The 15323-nt window shown below is 38.3% G+C and overlaps 1 long non-coding RNA gene across 1 annotated transcript; it reads right to left on the reverse strand.

Moving 5' to 3' along the window:
- Positions 1–1444: 1444 nt before the first annotated feature.
- Positions 1445–12491, reverse strand: LOC135232289 (uncharacterized). Its single transcript, XR_010322833.1, has 3 exons — positions 12327–12491; positions 3785–3924; positions 1445–1898 (listed from the first exon to the last, which is right to left on the reverse strand). It is a non-coding gene; the product is annotated as an uncharacterized LOC135232289 (long non-coding RNA).
- Between the last annotated feature and the right edge of the window lie 2832 nt (positions 12492–15323).

The raw sequence follows: 15323 nt of genomic DNA on the forward strand, positions 1-15323 counted from the left end.
TTTAACATAATTTAAGTATTTATTTTAAAGGTCTATTTATTTAAAATTAAATGTAACACTTATTATCAAAAAATAATTTAATAAGGATAAACCTTTCCTTTGTTTTCCATATTAAAAAAAAACCTGTATTATTGACAGTACATTACTGTACTACTAAAATGTAAATTATAAAAACCTCCAAACCTAAAAGCTCCATCACCAAAAAGAGAGAAGAACTGTACTTCATCAAACACTTTTACTAAGTACCTTCTGGGTCTCATAGCATCTATATAATGAAACGAGCTAAATAGTTATACTACCTTGCAGATATTCAACTTATTTTATAACAATAACCATTACCATTACTTACAAATACAATTTTTAACAGATGAGAATAGCTCCTTTTAGTCACCTTATTATACTAAAATGAAAGCAGTTATCTGGGACTAAAACTCCATTCCTCCATCTCTTCTTACAATTTGCTCTCTCTCCCTAATTCATCTTATTCAAAAATAAAGTCTCTCATTGTGCCTATAATTAATGTCATTGAATTGTACACTTAAAAATGGTTAAAGTGGCAAATTTTATGGTATGTATGTATAAATATTACCACGGTTACATGCCAAAGACTTCAAATCACTCTATAATATAGATCTCTCTTCTACATATTGAAAAAACAGTTCAGTAGACTTGTATGTCTCAAAGGCATTCCAACTTAACATGTCCGAAGCCACTATGCTCTTTCCCCAAAAAACTTGCTTCTCTTTCAGCTTTCCTTTTTTCCGTCTATGGCACCATCAAACTTGGAAATCATCCTTGAAAACTCCCTTTCCCTCTCCTTCCATATCTGCTCCATTGTCCAAACCACTGATTTAACTTCTAAGTAACTCTCAAATCCATTCCATCCCGTCCCTCTCCACTTCTGCAACCCTTATGCAAGCTAGCAAAGCTTCTGACCTAGGCTATTGTCAAAACTTCCAAACTCATCTTCCTTCATAACGATGCCCAACTCAGTTCTCCAAACAGCAGCCAGGCTGTTCTCTTCACATTGCCCTGTCCCCTCTTCCAGGCTGTCTATAATCCTTCAGTAGCATCCTATTGTTTTCACAGATCAAGACTCTAGTCCTGAATTCGGCAAAGAAGGCCCCTTGGTCACCTGGCCAGAGTTTGCTTCAAAGTCTCAGGTTACATCACTCTTCTCTTCCCTTGGTTCTCCATGCTCTAGTCTCTGGAATTCTTTCAGTTCTGCTAAGCACCACTCTCTTTTCCAGTCCTGGGGCTCTGTAAATGTTGATGCTTTTTCTTGGAACATACGTCCTCCACCCCATTTCTATATAATTATTTCCTACTCAGTTATCCTTCAGATCTCAATTCATATCTACTTTATCAGGGAACCTGGCCCCTGAGATCAAACCAAGTCCTCTCTTATCTGTCCCTTTTGTTGATCCCCATGAGAAAAGAAACTCTTTATGGTTTTGCTCATCAGTATATTCTCATTGCATGGCATAGAATTAGTAAACACTTAATAAATATTTGTTGAATGAACAAATAAATAAATGAGAATGGTCATTTCCTCACTCCAAGAAAAAACACTCAAAATGAATGACAGAGTGCATATGTTCACCTCTTCTCTATCCCAAGACCCACTGAAACCAATAGTGGATATATACACAAAAACGATATAAACCAACAATGAGAGAGAGAGTGGAAAGGGTGACACTCAAAAGATGGTCTCGACAAATTTCAGGAAAACCGAAAGCGCATGATAACCTAGTGATTGATAAAGAAAGGCAAAGGGAGATGATATAAAGTATACATACCGAAAGGGCTGTAGTAGAAAGATAATCTGCCCAGGAGAATCCAGAGGACTGAGGACTTTGAAATGCCAACTTCAGTTGTGAGTAGAAGTAAGGCATGGGCTAAAAATGGGGAGATTAATTGAAGGTTTTCAGAAAAAACATCCTACCTCCCCTCACACCCACCTCCCACACCCCAATCCCTTTCTTAAAAGGTCCAGCCAGGTAGCATTTACCTTCATGCCAACTCTGGGCTAAAGAGAGAGACTAGAGGAGGGGAGAGGGAGAAGACAAGGGAAAATGGGGGCAAGAAAGAAAGAGAGCTGAAAGAGTGGGGAGGGAAGGAAGGAAGGAAGACATGATAAAATTGCATTGAAACGCACACAGACACACACATGCAGGGGACCACTGTTAGAGCAGGGTGCCTCTGAGCAGGAAGTTTGTCCAGAGCTAAAGCAGCTATAACACTTGCCCATGCAGGGCAGAGGCCTGAGTGTGCCTACTGCAGGGATTACACGCCTCCCCACCCCCAACCTCCCTACCACTCAACCCGCCACCCCCCCCCCACCCCAACAGGGTGGCTGGAGCCATGTGGGCCCTCAGGCAGAGCAGGCCTAGGTAACCTGGTGGCAAGAGAGAGAACCACTCGGGCCTGGGTAGTGTGGCGGGAGCTCCTGTACAGGGGTCTTCCCTCTGGTGAGGCAAGGCCCAGAGAGGCCCAGGAGCAGAGCAAAAGCCTTAGGTAGCTTGGTGGTAGCCAGAGGCAGTGGTGATATGAACTTAGCATGTGACCTAACCACCAAGAGCCTGCCCAGGGACATAAGAATGGACATGGGTGATTTGGGAAAGGGTATGCATTTCTCCTTTGAAAGTCTGTTATTGTTTACTGTTTGCGTTCTATAAATAATAACTGGCTTTCACTTTGCCACTCCTACATAAGTGTCTCATGTGTCTGGCTCAGTTACAGATGAACGTAAGATCCACGGAATGGCTGATTGCCAGCAGGTGTACATACCTCATTCCTAGGAGCCTTATGAAAGTTTGAGGCAAAGCCTGTCTGCACGTGCAATGCAGACAGACAGACCCTTACAACCACCAATCAAAAAAAAAAAAAAAAAGAAAGAAAGAGAGGGAGGGAGTAGGAGAGGGAAAGAGATGAGAAAGGAAGTGGGGGAAGGAAGGAAGAAGGGTTTTCGGACATGTAAGTAATCAGAAGTTTTACCTATTAGGGTGGTTTCTGATGAAAAGCTTTTAGGATATACACCAACAAAGAAAGGAATAATCCAAGAAAGAGGAACATGCCCAGAAACAGCAAGTCTAATCAGAAGAGCAGTGAAGGTGAGTCCCAGGATGACAGCAGAGCATCAGAACAGGCAGTCATTTTGGACTTGCTCCAGAAGGATGGAGAGCTCCAAGCAGGAGAACTCGGTGGGAAAAACGTCCATAATATCATAAACTATACGATAAGAAGTCTGAACAAAACTTAAAATATAATAAAGGCGAATAATGCAAAGAAAAAGATAAACCAATTAGAAACTGAACAAGAAATAAACAGGTCTAAAACAAAGAAAATATAAATAGAATCCACTAATTGACTCTCCAATCAACAATATTTACATGACCATAGTAACATTAACATTGTCTATTGGGTTTCATATTTTAGCAGCAACGAAGTATGAACATATTATGGTTATAAAGTGTAAGTGGCGTGGACCTCGATAAAAGTAAGAATACAGTGGAATGGTAAGGAAGGAAAACTGAGGGGACTAGAAGGTGCATTGCCCAGTCAAAAGACACTTTCTATAGTTGGGGAAACAAGAAACCAAATACCTTAGTCTGGATTCTCTAAAGAAGTAAAACCAGTGAAGTGAATATAGATCTATATAGAGAGAAATTTACTTCAAAGAGATGGCTCATGCAATTGTGAGGATATCTCTCACACAACTGTGGGGGTTGGCAAGTCCCAAGTCATGGGTTAGGTAGAAGGCTGAAGACCTCTACTGACTCACGTGGTTGCAGGGGCTGATGAATCCAAAATCTGCAGGTCAGGAGACAGGCCAGAGGCCCCTGCTGGCTCATGGGATTGCCGAGGTTGGCAAATTCAAAAACTGTAGGTCAGGTGGCCAGAGATTTCTGCAGGCTTACATCCCTAGAACCAGAGGTCAGGTGACAAGAAAAGTGTAGGGTCAAGAAAAAGAGCAAGCATTGCCAAAGTATTCATTTATATACTAGAGGCAGACTGCACCCCTAAGGCAAGTTCCCTTTCAAATGACTGGCTGTGCACATCAGATCACAAAATGGAAAGTGATTACATAGTGTCTGCCAAACCACTGAGAATCATAGCCTAGCCAAGTGGACACATAACATTAACCATCACAACAACGTAGTATAAAACTTAAAATCTCGGGAACTAAAGATAAAATTCTTAATAGACATATATTTGGAGGCAGGGAAATGTTAGAAAGCTTTGTAAAAATGAGTTAAATCTTCATCTATCATAGCAAAAAGTTAATAAAGAATATTTAAAATATATAAATCTATAAATAGATATGTAAACACATTTTGGAGATATTGTAGAGTTTTATTAGCTGCATGACACTAGCCAAGTTATTTAACCTCACTGTGTCTCTGTTTTCTCATCTGTAAAATGAGAATAACAATGGTACATACATTATGGTGTTTGTATGAGGATTAAATGAGTGTATAAATCTATTATAATAGTGGCTGCTATATTGTCAGTGCCACATACCAATAAATAAATATATGTTTGATGCCTCTGGATGAGTGATACTGGTAGAGATGGAAAGAGGAAGCCAGAGGACTCTTAATTTTCTTTATTTACCCTTCTTATTTTATTTCTTTTAAAAAGTGATGTGAAGAAGAAATTGAAGTTGTCAATTTCATTCTACTTGAATCAAAAATCAATATCCACGGAAGCAGCAATCAAGAAATCAAACAAAATATTGCACTGGGCACATCTGCTGCAAAGGACCTCTTCAAAGTTATAAAATGCAAAGATGTCACTTTGATGACTAAGGTGCATCTGACCCAAGCCATGGTCTTTTCAATCACCTCATGATGTGAATGAGAAAGCTGGACAATGAAAAGAAGACAGAAGAAGAACTAATGAATTCAAGCTGTGGTGTTGGTATACCACCCCACACAATGGAGTTAAGTAACTTGGCTAGAGTTTGAAGAAATACAACCAGAATGCTTCTTAAACTTAAGGATGATGAGACATCAGCTTGCTTACTTTGGACATATCATCAGAAAAGACCAATCACTAAAAAAGTACATCATGTTCGGTAAAGTAGAGGGTCAGCCCTACTCAAAAACTACAGGGTAATGAAAGAAACAAAGATGAAATTTAAAAATTCCTACAATCAAAGGAGAACAAAAACACAACATACAAAAACCTTTGGGACACAGCAAAAGCAGTGCTCAGAGGTCAATTCAGCAATAAACACATAAAGAAAGGAGAAAGGACAAAAATGAAAACATTAACCCTACAACTCAAATAATTAGAAAGAGAACGGCAAAAGAAGTCCACAGTCACCAGAAGAAATGAAATAATAAAAATTAGAGCAGAAATAAATGACACAGAGAGCAGGAAAACAATAGAAAGAATAAGACTAGAAGCTGGGTTTTTTTAAAGGATTAATAAAATTGACAAACCACTGGCCAAACTGACAAATGAAAAACAGGAGAAGATGCAAATAACCAGAATAAGAAATGAGATGGGTGACATTACAATAGAATAAACTGAAATAAAAAGGATCATAACAAAATAGTATAAAAAATTGTACTACAACTAATTTGAAAACCTAGAGGAAATGGACAAATTTCTGGAAATATACCACCTACCTAAACTAACACAAAGTGAGGTAGAAAATTTGAACAGATCTATAATAAAAGAAGAAGTTGAAGGGGTCATAAAAAAAAAAAAATACTCCCAACAAAAAAAAGTCCTGGTCCAGATGGCTTCACTAGAGAATTCTCCCAAATATTCAGAGAAGAGTTGACATCAATTCTACTCAAACTATTCCAGAACATAGAAAAGGAAGAATATTCCCAAACTCATTCTATAAAGTCAATATAATCCTTATACCAAAGCCAGACAAGGACATCACTAAAAAAGAAAACTACAGGCCAATATCCCTCATGAATACAGACTCAAAAATTCTCAACAAAATCCTAGCTAATAAAATTCAACAGCATTAAAAAAAAATCACAACCAAGTGGGATTCATACCAGGCATGCAAGGCTGGTTCAGACTAGAAGATGAATCAACATGATCACATAAATGAAACAGATGAAAAAAATCACATGATCATATCAATTGATGCAGAAAAGGCATTTGATAAAGTCCAACACTCACTTCTGATTAAAAAAAAAAAACTCTCAGCAAAATAGGAATAGAAAGGAAACTCCTCAACATAATAAAGGGAATTTACGCAAAATCAACAGCCAATATTATCTTCAATAAGAGAATCTGAAAGTACTCTCCCTGAGAACAGGAATCAGGCACCACTCTTATTCAACATTGTATTGGAAGTCCAAGTAAGGGCATTAAGGCAAGAAAAGGAAATAGAGGGCATCCACATTGGTAAGGAAGAAGTAAAACGATCCCCATTTGCAGATGATATGATTCTATACACAGAAAATCCTAAGGACTCCACAAGAGAGCTACTGGAACTAATGGAAGCATTCAGAAAAGTGGCAGGATAAAAGGTTAATGTACAAAAATCAGTTGGATTCCTCTACATCAACAAAGAGAACTTCAAAAAGGAAATCAGGATGACAACATCATTTATAATAGCCTCTAGAAAAAAAAAAAAAACTTTTTTTTTCACCACTAGAAAGAAAAATACTTAGGAATAAATCTAACCAGGGACATAAAAGACTTATATAAAGAAAACTACAAAACACTACTGCAAGAAGCCAAAAGAGACCTACATAAATGGAAAAACATACCATACTCTTGGATAGGAAGACTTAACATTGTGAAACTATCAATACTATCTAAAGTGATATAGAGACATAATGCAATCTCGATCCAAATTCCAACAGCATTCTTCACCGAAATGGAAAAACTAAATGGGCTCAAGCATAACAATGATTGTGAGCATGGCACAGGACCAGGCAATGTTTCATTCTGTTGTGCATAGGGTCACTATGAGTTAATCGATTCAACAGCACCTAACAACATCAACTTTATATGGAAGGGAAAGAGGTCCCAAATAAGTAAAGCCTTATTAAAAAAAGAAGAACAAAGTAGGAGGCCTCACACTACCTGATCTCAGAAACTACTATACAGCCACGGTCATCAAAACAACCTGATACTGGTACAACGACAACACACAGACCAATGGAACAGAATTGAGAATCCAGATATAAATCCATCCACCTATGGACACCTGATCTTTGACAAAGGACCAAAGGTTACTGGGTGGGGAAGAGACAGTCTCTTCAACAAATGGTGCTGGCAAAATTGGATATGTATCTGTAGAAAAACGAACAGGATCCATACATCATACAATATACAAAAATTAACTCAAAATGGATCAAAGACCTAAATATAAAACCTAAAACTATAAATATCATAGAACAAAAATTACAACAATGCTAGGGGCCCTAATATTTGGCATCAAGAAATTACCAAACATAACTAAAAATGCACACACAGAAGAAAATGAACTAGATAAATGGGACCAAAAAATTAAACACGTTCAACAAAAAGCTTCTCCAAAGAGTAAAAAGAGAACCTACAGACTGGGAAAAAATTTTGGCTACAATATATCTGACAAGATAAAACTTACAGAAAACTTCAATACCTCAACAACAACAACAACAAAAAGACAAATAATTCAATTAAAAAATGGGCAAAAGGAAATGAACAGACACTTCACCAAAGAAGACATTCAGGCTGCTAACAAACATATGGAGAAATGCTCACAATCACCAGCAATTAGAGAAATGCAAATCATTTACATGAGATACCATCTTACACCAACATTACTGGGGCACTAATCAAAAAAACATAAAATAGCAAATGTTGGCAAGGATGTGAGGAGATTGGAACTCTTATACACTGCTGGTAGGACTATAAAGTGGTACAACTACTGTGGAAAGTGGTGCTGTGCTTCCTCAAAAAGCTAGAAATAGATTTTTTTATGGCTTAAGGGGACTTCTAAGTCAATTGGCAAAAAAATTCTATTATGAAAACATTCTGCATCCCACTTTGAAATGTGGCGTCTGGGGTCTTAAATGCTAACAAGTGGCCATCTAAGATGCATCAATTGGTCTCAACCCACCTGGATCAAAGGAGAATGAAGAACACTAAGGTCACACAATAACTATGAGCCCAAGAGACAGAAAGGGCCACATGAACCAGAGACTTACATCATCCTGAGACCAGAAGAACTAGACGGTGCCCAGCCACAACCGATGACTGCCCTGACAGGGAGCACAACACAGAACCCCTGAGGGAGCAGGAGAACAGTGGGATGCAGACCCCAAATTCTCATAAAAAGATGAGACTTAATGGTCTGACTGAGACTAGAAGAATCCCTGCAGTCATGGTCCCCAAACCTTCTGTTGGCCCAGGACAGGAACCATTCCCGAAGACAACTCATCAGACATGGAAGGGACTGGACAATGGGTTGGAGAGAGATGCTGATGAAGAGTGAGCTACTTGTATCAGGTGGACACTTGAAACTGTGTTGGCATCTCCTGTCTGGAGGGGAGATGGGAGGGTAGAGAGGGTTAGAAACTGGCAAAACAGTCACAAAAGGAGAGACTGGAAGGAGGGAGCGAGCTGACTCATTAGGGGGAGAGTAAGTGGGAGTATGGTGTAAGGTATATATAAGCTTATATGTGACAAACTGACTTGATTTGTAAACTTTTACTTTAAGCACAATAAAAATTATTTAAAAAAAAAAAGCTAGAAATAGAAACACCATATGATCCAGCAATCCCACTCCTAGATATATAACCTAATGAAATAAGAGCCATCACACAAACAGACATGTACCCCACGGTCATTGCAACATTACTCACAATAGCAAAAAGGTGGATGCAATCTAAGTGGCCAACAACAGATGAACAGATTAACAAACTGTGGTACATAATGGAAAACTACAAAACGATAAAGAATAATGATGCCACAAAACATCTCACAACATGGATGAATCTGGAGGGCATTATACTGAGTGAAATAAGTCAATCACAAAAAGACAAATATTGTAGGAGACTGCTTTCATAACGTGACAACAAAAGGTTTACACACAGAAAAAAGAAAAAAAAAAAAGACTCTGATGCTTACAAGGGATGGGACAGGGTGGGAAGGAAAATTGCCAAAGAGATAGTAGGCACGAGTTAATATTGGTGAAGGGAAAGGCAATACAAAATATGGGAGAAGTCAGGACAATATGACCAAGGCAAGAGAGGACACTGAGAAGAGTGCAGGAATAAAGGACAACTATAGTAACTACTATATCATAGCCAATCCTGCAACAACAGAATCAACGAGCAATAATCTATGAATTGATACACAGAGAAATAGACAGATAGATATGCCAAGAGGTCAGAGGAGGGGTAAGGGAACACACCCATTAGCAGATACAGTTCAGAGGTAGGAATTTCTAAATACATGACTGTAGGTGTTCCTCATATGTTAACACAGACAGTAGAACACACAGTGGCACAGTATGTGAAACCTCCTAGACATATCTAAACACCTCATGGGATGAAGTTCCCAGGCTCAAAGGCAAAGGATCGTAGACTCAGGGGACATCTGGGTCATTTGGCACAACATAGTTCTTAAAGACAATATTCTACATCCTACTTTAGCGAGTAGCATCTGGAGTCTTTAAAGCTTGCAACAATCGATCTCTTCTAGTTCCGGAGCAAAGGAGAAGGAAAAATATTTAAGACCCAAGGAGGCAATTAGTCCAAAGGACTAATAGACCACGTGAACCACAGCCTATACAACCCCAAGACCAGAAGAACTAGATGGTGCCTGGCTACCACTGCCAACCCTTTGGATTGGGATTACAACAGAGGGTTCCAGATAGAGTGGGAGAAAACCGTAGAACAAATGACCAAATTCATTTACTGGTCTAACAGAGACTGGAGGAACTCTGGAGACTATGGCCCCCAGACACCCTTCTAACTCAGGGTTCTAACCCACTTCCAAAGTTCACCTTTCAGCCAAAGATTAGGCAAGCCTGTAAGACAAACAATAACACATGTGAGGAACGTGCCTTAGCTCAATCAAATATAAAAGATCAAATGGGCAACACCTGCCCAGGAACAAAGACAAGAAGGCGGGAGGGAACAGGAAAACTAGACCAATGGACATGATGAACCTGGGGTAGAAAAGGAAAGGGGGAGAGTACTGACACAATGTGGGATTGTAGCCAGTGCCATGAAACAACTTGTCTGTAAATTTTTGAATGAGAAACTAATTTGCTCTGTAAACTTTCACCTAAATCACAATAAAAATAAATAAATAGAGGGTTAGGGAAAATGAGGGACACCCTCTATAAGATGGATTGGCACAAAAGCTACAACAATGGACTCAAACATATCAGCTGTCATGAACATAGCACAGGACCAGGTAATGTCTTGCTGTCATACATAAGGTTTCATAAGGTCGCGATGAGTTGCAGCCCATTCAGCTCCACCTAATAACAACAAACCCTTTTTATCTCTTCTAAAAAGGGGTAAGTATTTTTAGATAGATCTGTGGGTGGTGCTTGACCACTCACCAAAAAGCTGTAGGTTCAAACCTCTCCAGCAGCACCATGGAAGACGGGCCTGGAGATCTGCTTCAGTGAAGATTACAGGCAAAAAACCCTATGGCACAATTCTACTCTGTAACACACAGGGTCGCCATGACTCGATCTCAATGAGTTTGTTTTTTTATTGGTTTGATAACAAACGAAAAAATCCTTGTTTAAAATAATTTTAAAATCATGTTTTATAATTTCCAAGCCTGAAGATGTCAAATTAAATTTATACAACTAATTTTGAACTCTTCTATAAAACTAGTAAAATCTATAAAAAGTCAAACTGAATTAAAGGAGTAATGTGAGTGTAACGAACCCAAATGTTTATCCTTCTATGATCTTCTAGGCAAAAATGTTTGGGTACTCGACTCCTCTTCACCACGTACATCAATTTTTCCTTTCTTTTTCTTCTTCACTTTCTTTCATTGCCACCTGTCCCTTTTCTCTCTTACTGTCTTCTCTCCCTGTAGTTACCCTGCTCCACGCTTTAGTATGCTGGTGGCCCTTATAGTCTTTGCTTATGCCTGTTGTGGATATTTAACGCTCAGTGGATTTGTGACTATGGAAATAGATGTTTACTACATTCAGAAAAATATTAGCATTCAGAAATTAAAGTTTGTTGATTTCTATGACAAAATCATTATTGTAATACACATTATAAGTGTAACTTATTAAATGTTATAATACTGAAGTGGTTTTCAAAGACTTGAGAAATAATTAAATTTAAGAAAACACCTTCTAGTCAAATAGATGTGAACCATGCTTCAAGAATATTCTAAAATTCCCTTGTCCTAATGAATTATTGAAATAACTCAAAGAAATTATATTCCTTTAACATTATCTAGATGCTTTTTAAAAGTCACACCTACCAAGAGAGGCACTTACTAGGTGTGCATTCATGTCTTATCACAAATTAAAATAAAACCAATATTAACTAAGGGGAAAAAAATCTGATCTTTATAATCCTCTCTAAAGTATACGCAATGATGTAATTTTGCTGAAAATGAGTAGTTATAGTTAAGAGTGCTGGGAGAGTGGAACCTAGGAAATTAATCATATTAAACACCATTTAAGGGTCTCTGAAAACAAGACTCAAGTTTCTATAATAGACACTTCTCTTACATGGGATCTTTTTCTACCACTTTTTTGTTTGTGTTTAAATCTACAGCCAAAACACATGTACGCATTTACACGTCACAGCAGTAACAGAACATGAACAGCAGAGGGAGGCAGAGGAGAAGGCCAGCCGGTGAATTTCACCAAGGCTAAGATTTCTCTGCAGCCCTACCATGCTTGGACTTTGAGGCATGGATATGCAAAACTCCTCATGGTGAAGGTGTGTAAAGCAGATCAATCGAATTACTCGCAAATTTTTTTATTCTTAGAAGTACTACGAAAATGTCAAACTCCTTATCGGAGCCCATTCTTGCCAAATATTTCTTGGGCAAATGTAACTAGGAAAGGATCATATTGTCAGTTCATTTTTAAAATATTTTGGAAACAACGTCATCATCAAATATTTGAGCATCTTCATGATAGTTAACGACAAATATCACAGGTATAATTTTAATTTTAATATAAAGAAATAATTCTCTATTCACCTAGGCTTAGAATAATGCCTTAAAGCCTCATCATTGACTTTGGGTTATTAAAATAAAGCTCTTAATAGCAATTAAAATATGTTTATCAAGATGTCCTTGGGTGGCATAAACAATTAAGCATTTGACTACTAGCCAAAAGGCTGGTGGTTCAAACTCACCCAGAGGTGCCTCACAAGACGGGCCTGGCAATCTGCTTCCAAAAGGTCACAGCCTTGAAAATTCTGTGGAGCGGGTCTACTCTGAAAACACATGGGGTCTCTATGAGTCAGAATCGACTCAGCAGCAACTAACAACTATTAGAACAAAACAAAAATGTGCTTATCAGTTTAAATCAGCCAGGTTAATAAACACTTAGATTAAGTAAGGTTGCTTTAATATACAGAGTCGTTGGGGTTTTTGGATGACCAAGGTTTTGGTGTAGTTGAAGGTTATAAACCTCCTACAGAGAGTGCATTAGCAGACTCAGCTGCAGGGCTTCCAGCAATGCCAGTTTGCAGTGGAAGAAGCATAAACATGTAGAACCTGGGCTGTAAGGAGGAGCCCAGCTATAAACGTGATGGGACTGGTATGGCCAGCAGTGGTATTCGACAGGTACAGTGAACTTCTTTCCTACCTGAACCAGCACTGATACTCAAGAAAGGTAAGTCAAGGAATAGCTGAGCTGCTGCAATGCTCACCCAGCATCAGGAGCCAAATTATCTATCTGGTTGAAGCAAGACTCAGAGCCAGAATGCCCAATTACCTAACTAAGCACTGGCAAAGCAAAAGAACCAGTATGTTCTGTATGTTTGTGTGTGTGTGCTGTTGTTGCTTCTGTTGTTAATTGCAGATTTTGCTATTTCCAAAAAGCATCAAAGCAGACATCATAGAAAAAGCAGAACTTCAATGCACTTTCTTATAACAGAATATCGTTTACTGGTCCCTGAAGGCCTTAACCTGTGGCAGACCAGAGCTAATGGCCGGAGGCATGCGCCTCAGGCGGGGGATGATGGGTGCAGCCCAGCCAAGTGGATAAGTAGTCAAGGCAGGATTCTGGATTTAGCACGGGAATTGGAGTGCAAATCAGAAAACTATGACTGTAGAAATAGAGTTAAAAAAAGAAGGCTGACAGGACGTGGGAATACCCAACACTCACCCTATCAGATACAATACTATGGATGCCACCTTTGGTTAGGATTCCTTCAGAGGCCTAATAGGATCAGTCCTGAACAAAGTGTGAAAAGACATAGGTTTTAAAGTAGAAACATTCTGAATTAAAACACTATTTACATATAATATACTAATTGTGAATTTATGAGAACATGATCAAACCTCTCTGGGCCTCAATTTCAATAAATATTTTAGTAAATACTAGTTCTTTTTCTTTTCACACAACTGAGTAGAACTGAAGGAGATAGTTACTGACAATAAGCTTAAACCCAGTAAAAGGTAAAACCAGAATGAAACAGAACCAAAAGCAACACGAAATATATATTCAGCTACTAATACCTGTAAGGTCACATGTAATAAAATCTACAGTGTACTAGCTTTGCATTAATGTGTTATGAAAAGACCAAACAAAAACATACCTCCTTTTATTTCTACCTACTGGTCAAAATCCCCCTAAGCATCATATATTAGACTCTTCTCTGTCAAGCTTAAACATTTGCTATTGCCATGAAAGCATGATGTTGACATTTCTGGTTGCCAGAGGCATCATAGTGTTGGATATGTATACAAGAGCTTCCTGTTAGCTCAAATGTAGGGCTTTTTAATCAGCAAGGCTTTCTTTTTATATGTCAGTACAATAATAGAAGTATAGATTTACCATGCAAATTACATGTGAAAATCTGAATTCATTTACCCAGAGAAATAAAAGCACTGGTATCTAAAGACTTATGTTTACAGGTATTTTTTGTTTTGTTTTGTTTTGCTTTGTTTTTCACAGCATCATTCAGAGTGAGAAAAAATAAAAGCCTTGAAACAAAGCGGATGCCCATCAGTAGCAGATGGCTGAATATATTATAATGCATATGCATCACAGAATACCATGGAGCCCTTAAAAGGAGTAAATTATAGCTTTGCCAGCTGGCTTGAAAGAATTTCCATTACGTATTAGCAAATGCAGTTCTACTCTGTCCTATAGGGTAGCTATGCGTTGGAATAGACTCAATGGCAATAGGTTTGGTTTAGTTTTTGGTATTAGCAAATGAGAAAAGCAAAATGCGTAAAAGTATAAAAATAATGCCAATAAACTTTCCATATGTATATGAGTATACATATGATCCAGTGTTGTTGTTAGGTGCCACTGAGTTGATTTCAACTCACAGTGACCCCATATGACAGAATAGGGTTTTCTGGCTATCAACTTTATAGGAGCAGATCTTTAGGTTTTTCTCCCGCAGATCCACTAGGTGGTTTCAAAACACCAACCTTGTGGTTACCAGCTGATTGCTTAGCCATCATGTCACCAGGGCTCCTTGTTATCTAAAACCAAAGCCAAACCCAGTACCGTAGAGTTGATTCCGACTCACTTGTGATCTAGTGTAGGATTATCAATTATAGAGAAAATCTGGAAAGATGCCACCAGGTTGTCAAAATGCTTTACTTTTGTGTGGGTCAAGTAGATCAAAAGAATAAATGGTATAGACCTTATATGTAGGCAAAGAGAGTTTGCCACAGAATAATGGGAGGGGAGTCCTTATTAGCCAAAATGTTTGGTAATATATCTCAGACTCAGTCACAAACACCTCCAAGATCATGTGCAATAAGACCTATATCCCAGCACTGAATATTAGCTTCCTACCCAACAGTCCAAGTCACCTTGAACACGGAGTTCAATGTATGGATCTATTTTATTGCATCAATTCAGAGATTTTTACCAGATTTACACTCTTGAGAACTAACATAAACCAATGTAATTATTCAAAATGATTGAGTTATTTTGGTAGCTTTAAAGAGATACAGCCAAGTGAAAGTTATAGATATCTTCCTCCACAACCTCACCACCAGGTATAATGGTACAATGAAAGTCAGTCTCAGTTCCAATTCTGCTATACATATAAACATGTACAGTGAAACCTGTGAGAGACAGAACTCAATGGTACCACCTTGTTTTTTCCAGGTCTTGTATGTTTTCTGCCTTTGACAGGGTGCAGTCTTACCACTGAAAGATA

Source organism: Loxodonta africana, chromosome 1 (assembly GCF_030014295.1).
Source record: "Loxodonta africana isolate mLoxAfr1 chromosome 1, mLoxAfr1.hap2, whole genome shotgun sequence".
Lineage (NCBI taxonomy): Eukaryota > Metazoa > Chordata > Mammalia > Proboscidea > Elephantidae > Loxodonta > Loxodonta africana.